This window comes from Pistacia vera, unplaced genomic scaffold (genome assembly GCF_008641045.1).
Source record: "Pistacia vera cultivar Batoury unplaced genomic scaffold, PisVer_v2 Contig374, whole genome shotgun sequence".
Classification (NCBI taxonomy): Eukaryota; Viridiplantae; Streptophyta; class Magnoliopsida; order Sapindales; family Anacardiaceae; genus Pistacia; species Pistacia vera.
In genome coordinates, this window is record NW_022196195.1 from 1,976,329 (window position 1) to 1,988,906 (window position 12,578).

The 12,578-nt window shown below is 36.9% G+C and overlaps 1 pseudogene; it reads left to right on the forward strand.

The window, feature by feature from the left end:
* The window catches only part of LOC116140628, a 40,794-nt pseudogene extending 28,649 nt beyond the window's left edge, over positions 1 to 12,145 (forward strand).
* Positions 12,146 to 12,578: the final 433 nt, after the last annotated feature.

Sequence of the window (12,578 nt, forward strand, 5' to 3'; positions counted from 1 at the left end):
GTAAGTTTCCAAACACCTATTGACAACCTCAGTTTGTCCATCCATTTATGGATGGTAGGCTAAGCTTATATGAGGCTTAGTTCCGGCCTGTTTGAACAATTCCCCTTAAAAATGGCTCATGAACACTCTATCGTGATCAGAAACAATAGTTCGTGGAAACTCATGGAGACTTACTACCTCTTTAATGAATGTTTCTATCACCTCTTTCGCTGTGTAAGGATGCCTCAGCATAAGAAAATGGCTATATTTAGTGAGCCGATCGACTTCTACCAAAATGGTATCGACATTGTGCACTTTTGGAAGTCCCATTATGAAATCCATGAATATGTCTTCCCACATCGGAACTGGAATAGGAAGAGGCTGCAATAAACCGGTTGGCCTCAATGCTTCATATTTACTTTGTTGACACATGTTGCATGAGTTAACGAAAGTTTGGATGTCTCTCTTCATTCCATCCCAATAAAACACATTCATAAGATGCTTGTAAGTTCTGAAAAATCCAGAGTGACTGCCAATCGGGGATGAGTGAAATTCGTGCAAAAGTTTTTGAATATGAAGACCTTGTTTCGGTACTACCAACCTGTTTTGATACATGAGGTGTCTGCCCATTAATTTGAAAGGAGGGTGGCAATGGGGATCAACCATAAGCTGTTGGGTGAGTTGGTGCAGCTTGTCATCCTTTTGGATGGCATCTTCCAATTTATCTAACCCGCTAAAACAGCCCATTGAGATGGCGTTATTCTCAACATTCTCAGGCCGCCGGGATAATGCATCAGCAGCTTTGTTCTCTAGCCCTGGACGATACTATATTTCAAAATGTAACCCGAGTAATTTCAACACCCATTTCTGCTGGTCTTCATTCAGTAGCCTCTGTTCAATGAGAAAATGGAGGCTTTTCTGATATGTTCTGATTATAAAGCGTTAGCCGAGCAAATAATGTTTCCACTTCTGTACTGCCATCACAATAGCCATTAGTTTTCTTTCATAAACAGACTTGAGCTTGGAATTAGTTACAATCCTTTACTGAGAAGAGCTAAAGTCCTCCCTTCTTGTGTTAAAACAGCTCCTAACCCACATCCTGACGCATCAGTTTCAATCACAAATTGTTTAGAAAAATCAGGCATCGTTAACACAAGTACACTAGTCAGGGCAACTTTTAATGCATCAAATGCTTCCTGAGGTTTCTCACCCCACACGAATGAGTCTTTTCTTAACATATTAGTTAGGGGAAGTGCTATCTTACCGTACCCTTTAACGAACCTTCTGTAATACTTGGTCAGTCCTAGGAATCCTCGGAGTGCCTTATCATCTCTTGGATGAGGCCAGTCGATAATACTCTCTATTTTTGAAGGATCCACAGCCAACCCCTTCGCTGAAATCAAATGTCCCAAATATTCTAATTGTCGTTGCCCAAAAAACATTTTTTTTTTTCAATTAGCCACTAGTTGATGTTCCAGCAGTTTCTGAAATGTGAGCGTGAGATGATGTGTGTGGTCATCCATTGATTTGCTGTACACAATGATATCATAAAAAAAAACCAGGATAAATTTCTGAAGGTAGGGCCTAAAAATCTCCTTCATCAATGCTTGGAATGTGGATGGTTCATTGGTTAAACTGAATGGCATAACTAGGAACTCGTAGTGTCCTTCGTGAGTTTAGAAAGTCGTCTTATGGGTATCCTCATATCGAACCTTGATTTGGTGGTAACCTGACTTTAAATCCAGCTTAGAGAATACTTCGGCTCCCCCGAGTTCATCAAATAACTCATCGATGGCAAGAATGGGGAATTTATCAGGAACCGACAGTTTGTTGAGTGCCCTATAGTCTACACAGAATCGCCACCCACCATCCTTCTTCTTAACCAATAGAACCGGGCTGGAAAAAGGGCTACCACTAGGCTTAATAATCCCTGAAGTCAACATCTCACTAATAATCTTCTCAATCTCGTTTTTTTGGAAATACAGATATCTATATGGCCTAAGGTTTGGGGGTTGGGCATCCTAAATTAGTCAAATTGCATGATCCTAGGGCCTACTTGGGGGTAATCCCGACAGTGGCTCAAATACATTCTTAAATATTTCTAACATCGGGGATAACTTACTGTTGATGATTGCTTCCTCCTCTGATTGTTTTTGCAACTGCCCAAATTCAACCATGCATCCTGTTCCTTCACTCTTCAGTGTTCTGATCATGGCTTTTAAAGAAACCATTGTCTTACTAAGTGCTGGGTCCCCTACCAGTGTCACCGTCTCCCCACTCAACTTAAATTTCATTACCTGCTTCCTCTAGTCCATCGTAGTTTCTCCTAACGTTTCTAACCAAGCCATGCCTAGGACTACATCGGCATTACTCATGTCAAAAGGGAAGAAGTCTTGGATTATCTGCACCCTCTAGACCTCTAAACACACTGCCCTACACTCTCCCTCACTCTGTACCTTATACCCATCTCCAGCTCTCACCCCAAACGCTTGTGTTTTCTCCACAAAAATACCCAACTTCTCTACAATCTCTCTACTAATGAAATGGTGGGAAGCCCCATTGTCAATCAAAATAATAACCTCCTGACCCTTAATACTTCCTTTCAACTTCATCGTTTTTGGGCCATTTATCCCCACCACAGAGCTAAGAGAAAGTTCAAGTTACCTTGGGTTTGTTCTTCCGTTGCTTTATCGCTGACTCCCACTTCACTCGTAAGAAGATCTTCTTCTTCTTCGTCAACAAGAATAATTTGAAACTGTTTTTCACCACACCTATGGCCGAAAGAATATTTTCTATCACACTTGAAGCAAAGCCCCTTCTGTCTCTTTTGTTGGATCTCAGCCTCTGTCATTCGAAACGGAAAATCGTGCTGCGGTGGAGGAGCTCTATCGCATGACCAAAAAGTGGTAGAAGGGTGCTCGCGGGGAGACGAACTCGATGATGAACCCAGGGCAGATCCTTCTGCACTTCGTCGCCCATAAATTGGATGTAGATTAGATTTTAGGGATTCAGTCGAGTTTGGGAATTTTTGTGAGTCTTCGAGTCGGGTCGAAAATTGGTTAAAGCTCCTGGACCCAATTGTACTTGACCCGATATTATAACTAGGCCCATTCCACCTATTAATCCTTGTTGGGCCAACCTTTACTTCTTCTAAGGCCCAATTGCATTCATCCACTCTATGGGCTCTCTCTATTGTTTGAAGAAGTGAATTGGGTTGGATCAGTCTTAGTTCAGCCTGAATTTCTGCCTTAAGCCAATTCAGAAACGCAGAGTTTAAAATTTCTTCCTTCTCCTCTACCAACAAAGCAGCTACAGCTTCAAACATGCGTCTGTACTTTGCGACTGTGCTGGTTTGTTTCATGGCCATTAGTGTCTATAAGGATTGCTCTCTTGAGATCCACTGAATCGCTAAATTAAGGAGAGTTTGAACGATGGCCACGAATTCACAGGTGTTTTGACCTCTATCCATTGATACCAGTTAATGGCTTCCCTTTCCATACAAACTGTCACCACTGTTAGCTTCCCTTCGTCAGGAATTTCATTCAGACTGAAGTATCTTTCAATTCTAAAAATCCACCCGTAAGGATCCTTACCCACAAAAATGGGTAACTCCAGTTTTTGACCTCCTACCTCACTCTAGTTTTGTCCTAAACTTCCTGATCCACTTGCTCTGTTTTGGTTTTCTCCTTCCTGATTTCTCACGTTTCTCGATAAATTCTGTTCACCTCGTCCAGCTTCTTCCTCATCCAGCTTTGTATCTCAACCATGTATTCGCGAATAGTTCCCATATCAACTCCCAATTTCGTCACCTCCCTTTCCAGATTTTCTAGTCTATATTCCATTCTCGTTGCAACCATTACCCACACACCTGCTCTGATACCAATTTGTTGTGAACCTTCCCAGATTCTTTTACTCAACCACACACAAAAGTTAATCACCAGGATATACTCAACAATTCAAGGAAAACATCAAGAATCACAATCTATATAACTCCATTGAGATGTTAAGAATTACACTCATTTAGATTGATTATATCTCAATATCAGAATAACAAGAACATAAACAAACAAAACTATAAAATATTGATATGCTAGACTTCGAGGGCCAGCAACCTCCCCTTCGCTATATTCTCATCAGATATCCTTTCTCCATCTTCTGTTGCTCCTTTTATTCACTCCCTTCTCCTAACAGAATTCCACCATCCACCAGTCTCCTTTCGCCACCTGTCCACTTCACTTTTTCTTCTCTTCACACGTTAGTTACCTTTTATCACAATTAATCCTCTACTGCTTCTTCCTACACTTCTTATTATATACCAGCACCTCACGTGTTGCATCATAAAGCTATCAATCCTAGGTTTTATGCTTCAACCATTACTAACTAGAAATTAGTGATACAACAATTATTCACAAATATTTCACATAAATGTAAGATTTGATTTTGTCTAACCTTTTTCCTTCTATGGAAAAATTAACCAAATTCTCCCTACAATAAGCTTATTTGGAAAGTAACATGGCTCTGAATTTTGATGTATGAACTAGAGTCTTGATCTTCTGTCTTAAACTACTTTTATCATGTTGTGAACTTTAATTTTGACACAAAGATCAGTAATTTGGATATGATTAAGTTTTATCGCTTTGGTCACCTTGATAATTTAAATTGATTTAGGGCAGGAGATGGAGTCATCATTCTTGATGGTCATAAACCTACTCAATTGTCTCATTCTTCTGAATTGTCGCCTTTTTATGTGTAGCATTAAGTTGGAGTTAATCTTAGTAACATTGCATTTATAAAATCATTGAGGAAAATTTGTGTGATGGATACAATTAAATTTTTACGCTCATAATTTCAGAATTTATCTGAGATTTGTGCCTTTCTGTAGGATATGTATGATTTCATGGCTTTGGACAGACCATCAACTCCGCTTATAGATTGTGGAATAGCATTACACAAAATGATCAGGCTCATTACTGTGGGACTAGGCGGAGAAGGATATTTGAACTTTATGGGCAATGAATTTGGGCATCCTGGTGTGCAATTGATTATTAATATTCTGTGTTTATGTCTTTGCATTTCTACCGTCATTGACTTAGCCTTTTTTGAGTGTTAAGCTCTTAAATGACTAGATGTTATTCTTTTCTGTTGTTAATTTATATACAGTGGATTGATTTTCTAAGAGGTGAGCAGCATCTTCCTACTGGCGAAATAATTCCAGGGAAAAATTTCAGTTATGATGCGTAGGTATGATCTGGTAAGTTTCTCCCTCGGTTAGAATTGGAACAATAAATCTTGCAGAGTTTTAATATATTCGGTGAATATATTATGATGAAGAAAACCATGTGCAAAGTTTGCTAAATAAGATTACTTGGCCGAGATATGGTTTTTCATGATCATAATGAGGAGAAAAAGAGTTATAAATCTTCATATGGAAACCTTCTTTGACCATATAGTTCCAAAAGAATCATGGACCTATACACTGTATTTAAGTGTATATGAATTCTCTTAGGTCATGGTTGGTCGGTGGAAAGGAAAAGTAAAGAAAAAGATTGTACAATGGCATGGGAGAGAATGAGAACATAGTAATAGAATAATATTTCCATAATTTGGTTACAACATAAACTTTGTAATGGAAAAAAGTAAATCATAAATAATTTGGACAAGTTCACTCTCTCAGAAATATTAATCTAAATTTAATATTTAAGCTAATATAAAATATCTTAGTATTTACTTCATAAATATATGAGGTATTTTTGGTAGTTAATGCGCTTACAAGGTAAGGACTCAAGGTTCTTATTCCCAAGACTAAGTAAAACTGTAAAAGGGATCCTTAATATTTCGGAGAAAGGAATCCAATTCCTTATCCGATGGTCATATGAACCAAAACCGTTAGTCTACTTTCCAACTTCTCAGCGCTTATCATTTTATTTTCAATTTATCAGTCCTTTGGCGTTTTACTTTTACATTTAACCTAATCACTTATTTAACATACTATTTTAATTCATATGATTGTTTTGTCGTCTAATTTATATGATTGACTTGTCATGAGTCGTACATATTCTATCTTTTTTAGAAGTTACTTTTTTTTTTTTTTTTTTAAATGACATATACCGTGTTTCATTGTAATAGTAACTTTCACAGATGACATCCATATAATTCTTAAAAGTAACTATATATTATTGGGTGTTGGATACAACCAAGGGGATGCCAAATATTTAAGATATCCCGGAATGCAAGAACTTGATTGAGCGATGCACCATCTTGAAGAGAAGTATACAGTAAGTTCTAATTGAACTAAATTTCTTATATAATTAATGTCAAAAAAATTTGGAATTATGTAATGTTATGGTATTTATCCATTTTTATCTATTAAATATCTATTATGGTATTGCATGAGTTATATGAAGGCAGCTATGATATATTCATGATATTTTTTCATAAATTATAGGGTTTATTTTAATGACCAGTACACCTTTAAGACTTTTTAGAATGAAAATTTGATCTACTAGTTAACTGTTTGTTCGTAGAGAAGGAATTCGTATATTTTATTCAATTAAAAAAATAAAATATACGACCATAATATATTTACTGTATCACAATTACATAATTACCCTTTTCTATATTTACACTATTCCTAACACTCCTCCTCAAGCTGGAGCATATATTTCTATCATGCCCACCTTGTTACAAATGTAAGTTGCCCTTTTCCTATTGAGAGATTTCGTAAAGATATCAGCTAGTTGTTCTCCTGTTCTGACATGATTAGTATCAATCAAATTTTGTTCAAGCTTTTCCCGTACAAAATGATAATCCACCTTTATATGCTTTGTTCACTCATGAAAAACTGGATTATTTGCTATATGTATTATTGCTTGGTTGTCACACCACAAATCCATAGTCCCTGGATCACCAACTCCAATTTCTCCAAGAAGATGTCTTATCCATATAAGTTCACATGTCACTTGTGCCATAGCTCGATACTCAGATTCTACACTTGATCTAACTACAACAGGTTGCTTCTTACTTTTCCACGAAACAAGATTTCCTTCAACAAAGACAAAATCCAATCACAGAACGTCTGCCTATAGATGACCTTGTCCAATCTGCATCTGAAAATCCTTCTACTTTATTGTGACCATGATTGCCATGAAGAATTCCACGTCCAAGAGCTCCCTTGAGATATTTCAAGATACGAAGAACAACATCCCAATGAGGTGTCATGGGGGATGACATAAATTGACTCACCACACTTACTAAGAACGCAATATCTGGACGAGTTACTGTAAGATAATTCAACTTTCCAACAATCCGTTATATCACTCTACATCACCAAACACCTCTCCATCCTTAGCATTCAATTTCAAATTAGGAACCATAGGAGTATCACAAGGTTTAGGTCCAGTTAAACATGTTTCAGTCAATAAATCTAACACATACTTTCGTTGAGACAAAACAATTCCTCTTCTACTTGTAGAAACTTCAACTCCTAGAAAGTACTTTAAAGAGTCCAAATCTTTCGTGTTAAATTTAGAAGCCAAAAAGACTTTCAAATTGTGAATGCCACCACTATCACTACCTGTGATCACAATATCATCAACATAAACAACAAGAAGCAGAATGCCAGAACTAGATTGTTTATGAAAGACAGAATGATCATAAGCACTTCTATGTAAACCAAACTCAGACACCACAATACTAAACCTTCCAAACCAAGCATGTGGAGATTGTTTCAAGCCATATAAAGATTTTTTGAGTTTACATACCTTTCTGGACTCCCCCTGAGCAACAAACCTCTGAGGTTGCTCCATGTAAACCTCTTCAAGAAGATCACCATGCATAAATGTGTTCTTAATATCAAGTTGGTGAAGAGGCCAACCATGAGAAGCAGCAAGAGAAATCAATAATTGTACAGATGTCATTTTAGCAACAGGAGAAAATGTCTCAGAGTAATCAATACCATATGTCTGAGCATAACTTTTAGCAACCAATCGAGCTATCAATTGTGCCACAAATCCATCAGGATTAACCTTCACTACAAACACCCACTTACACCCAATGGCCTTTTTTTTTTTTTCAGTTGGTAAGTCAACTAGGTCCCATGTATTATTATTCTCAATGGCCAACATTTCTTCTTCCATAGCCCTTCGCCATCCATCATGAGCAACCGCTTCAGACACATAACTAGGAATGGACATTGAATCTAAAGATGGAACAAAAGACATGGAGGACAGAGACAAGGATGTATAAGAAACAAAAGATGAGATAGGATAAGTACAAGAACACTTACCTTTACGAAGAGCAATGGGAAGATCAGGGTCAGAAGGATTTGGATCCTGAGACAAGACTGATAGTAAGGGCAATGAGTCAGAGACTGATATGGGTGACATGTTGTTGCTGATTATCCCGACAAACATAAACTTGAGTAATAGGAGGACAAGGAGGGGGGGTGAGGAATGATGCTAAGTAACAGTATAAATAAGAAGATCATCAGGGACAATAGGAGTTGAGGAATCTGAAGATTCTACATAAGGAGTATTTAAAAAAAAAAAAACGAAACATCAGTTGAGACAATATACTTACCCAATATAGGAGAAAAGCAACGATAACCCTTCTAGTAATGGTATACCCAAGAATATACACTTAAGAGTCATAGGATCTAATTTGAAAAGGTGAGGTCGAACATCTTGAACATAACAAGTACACCCAAAGACTTTGGGAGGAAGAGGAAACAAAGAATAAGAAGGAAAAAGAATATAATAAGGAATCTGACCACCCAAAACAGAGGAGGGCATTCGATTAATCAAATAACAAGCAATAGAAACTGCATTTGCCCAAAATTCTTTGGAAACTTTCATATGAAAAAGAAGTGTACGGCCGACCTCCAACAAATGACGATTTTACCTTCCAGCAACCCTATTTTGTTGAGGTGTATACACATAAGATGACTGATGAATAATACCCCTAGTGGACAAAAAAGAGAAAAGAAATGCAGAAAAATATTCGTTGGCATTATCATTCCGCAAAATTTTAATAGAAGAGGCAAATTAATTTTGTATCTCAACATAAAAGGCACAAAAAATGGAGAAAAATTCAGAACGATTTTTCATAAAATATAGCTAAGTTACATGGGAAAAATCATCAACAAAAGTAACAAAGATCTATACCTAGATTTAGACAAAATAGGACACGGACCCCAAATATTTGAATGTCTAATATCAAGAGCTGCAGCTCATTTATTTATTCTAGAACTATACGACACTTGATGATATTTACTAAACTAACATGACTTACATTCAAAATGAGACACTGACTCTAAACTGGGACACAATTTCTTCAAGATTACGAGAGGAGGATGTCTGAACCGGCCATGGAAGATGGACAGGGATGAATCACTAGCACAAGCAATAGGCTGTTGCACTGGAGTAGAAATAATATCAAGCACATACAAGCCACCTGAGACATGGCCCTCACCAATAATCTGCTTCGTCCCAAGATCCTAAAAGACGCAATGAGTAGGGAAAAAATAAGTACCACAGTTAAATGTATTAGTGATTTGACTAACAGATAATAAATTAAAAGGAAAGTGAGGAAGACACAAAACAGAGGAGAGAGATATAGATTTGGTGGATTAGCAGTGCCACACCCTATAATAGAGACATAGACCCATTAGCTAAAGTGACAAAAGACAAATCAGAAGATGAAGTGAATGATGAAAGTAGGGATGGGCACAAAGCCCGACCCGAACCGAACGGGGTGGATTTTCCCCAAATCGTTTGGGCTTTGGGCCAGGATTAGGCCTAAGATTAGCCCCGGAATTCGGGGACAGGCCAAGGCCAAGATACAGGCTATATATACCTTGTGGAGTAATGGAGTATGGACCAGGACCTTGTCCTTCGTTTTCAATGAATTTCAAATTTTTAATTCCATCTTTCCATTACATAATTACCATTTTCCCTTGTTATGTTTTCATAATAACAATTTTGCCCTTCCTTTATAAACACAAATTATGCCCAAATCCTAGATTATATATTTAATATGTACATTATAGATTTAATTTCTTTTTTGATGATATGGTCTTTATGTTTAATATGTATATCATATATTTAATTTTTTTTTGGTTGGTATATAAAATTTGGAGAAAAGGATAATAAAACTAATAAGGATACAAAAAGACAGAAAACCCCCAAAGGGAAATTTGGGGAATGGGCTTTTTTTGAGGATTCCCTGAATTCCCCGAACGGCTTTAGGCCGGGGCCGGAGACAAGGGTCCTCGGCCCCGCCCCATCCCGTGCCCATCCCTAGACAAAAGGAAACCTGTATCACTATCATATGGTGAGTAGCACTTGAATCAATTACCCAATTGCGATTAGAAGTAGACACACAAGCTGTAGGATTACCTAACTGTGTCAATGTAGCGACAGTCGATGGAATGGATGACGAAGGACTAGCAACCTATGTGAGGCGAGCATACTCATTAGCAGGAATAGTAACCATGGAAGGAGTAAGTAAGAGGCCATCTTGAGTGGCAAAATGGGCATATTTCTGAGACCCTTGCCTATTCTGAGGCTTCCTATGAAGTTTCCAACAATACCTTTTGACATGTCCCTCAATACCACAATGGAAACAAATGCGAGTACCACGACCACGACTACTCCCCATATCCTGACTCACCCCTTTGTTTCCTTTACCATTGTTACTCTTCATGCTAGCTAAAGCAGCATGATCTGTAGCAGAATTTTTTGCGGTGCCTCTATTTTCCCCTTTACTAACTCTAAGAAGATGAGCATAAACATCAGTAAGAGAAGGAAGTTTGTCACCGGTTAGGAGCTGTGTTCGAACTACATCATATTCTGGCCTCAACCCAGCTAGAAAACACTGCACAATCACTTGGTCCTCTTGTTCTTTCATCGTCACAACATCCGCAGTCACAGGAAATATAGCTCGCTTTTCTTGAATAGCTTGTTTCACTTCTGTATAGTAGTCAAGTAACGTCTTTTCCTGTATATTAGCTCGATAAATCATCAACAACAAATCATGAAAATGGGATAAGTCTTCTTTACTAGTGTATAAAAACTCAAGATACTCCTACAACTCTTTAAGTGTATCATAGTGATTAGTAATATCATCTACCGTTGGATCCAAAGTGTTCTGAATTTGATCGAACAATTTATCATCCTCAATCAACCATTTCTTCCTAGCTTTCTTATTAGTCTCTGTTTCCGAAGGTGGATCCTTAGTTAAATGATTAGTTAAATGATCGCCCATGTTAATGCTGGAAACATATCGTCTAATAGTTTGTTGCCATTAAACAAAATTCTACTTTCCCAGTAGTTTCCAATCTGTAATTTTGGTGGAAGGAGTGACTAAAATTCCAGTCACTGTATGTTTGTTGGCATCTCTTGTATTCGCAATAAATCACAACTCAATAAACCAAATAAATCACCACAACTCAATAAACCCAACAATCAAATTCAATCACTTAATTCAAACAAATAAACAATACTGCCAAATGACTTTTAAAACTCAAATCACCAAACCCACACTTCCAAGTCTTAACAACTGATACCAACAACTCAAAAAATTGCTAAATAGAATAAAGAAACAATCTGACCATAAATTAGATCACTGGAAAAACAAGGACAGGCCAAATTGAAGAGAGAGAAACCAAATTGGAAAACACAGAATGCAGATCAAGGGAGGACAGACCTGTTGTCAAAAAACGCACAGATACTGTTCACGTGACATTGTTCATGCGATGCTGAAAGTTGCTAGAAAAGCCACAGAAGATGCTTGAAAAAGCCACATGTGGTTCCTAGGGTTTTGGCTCTGATACCATGCTTGTAGAGAAGGAATTCATATATTTTATTCAATTAAAAAAAAATACAATATACAACCCTAATATATTTACCATATCACAATTACATAATGACCCTTACCTATATCACTATTCCTAGCACTATTGATGTAGTTTATGACTTTGAGCATCAATACATATCACGTAAAGATGAAGGAGACAAGATTATTGTCTTTGAGAGGGGACCTTGTTTTTGTCTTCAATTTTCATTGGAGTAACAATTATTTTGACTATCGAATCGGCTGCTTAAAGCCAAGTAAGTATAAGGTAAGCATTTAATTTTTTTTTTTTCACTTTTTCATGTTTTAGGTTTGATACTTATAAATATTTTATGCATATGGTTATTTTTTCTTACCTAATTTTTGTTTTGTTTTTTTTTTCGTTTGTAATAATCAAATTATTTAAATAGAAAGTTTGAATCTTAGATTAACTTTTCTCTTAGTTCTAGATTTCATTTTTACTTATTAGGGTGTAGTGTATTCTAATATCATTTGCATCAATGAAATGTATTCAATAATCGGGTTCAATAGGATTTTAATCAAGTTAAATTTCATGAACTACCATGTGCAAATTCTAGGCTTCTTGAATTTATGCTTTAAGTCACACCTTTTATTTTTTTGTGATTTCGTAGCTTCACTCGTGACACCTTTCTCATAGTGACCTGATGGATTCTTGTACTAGAGAAAGTTTTAATCCTAATTTAGAACTATTTTGTCAACTTAACCTTCACATATCAGGTAAGAAAACT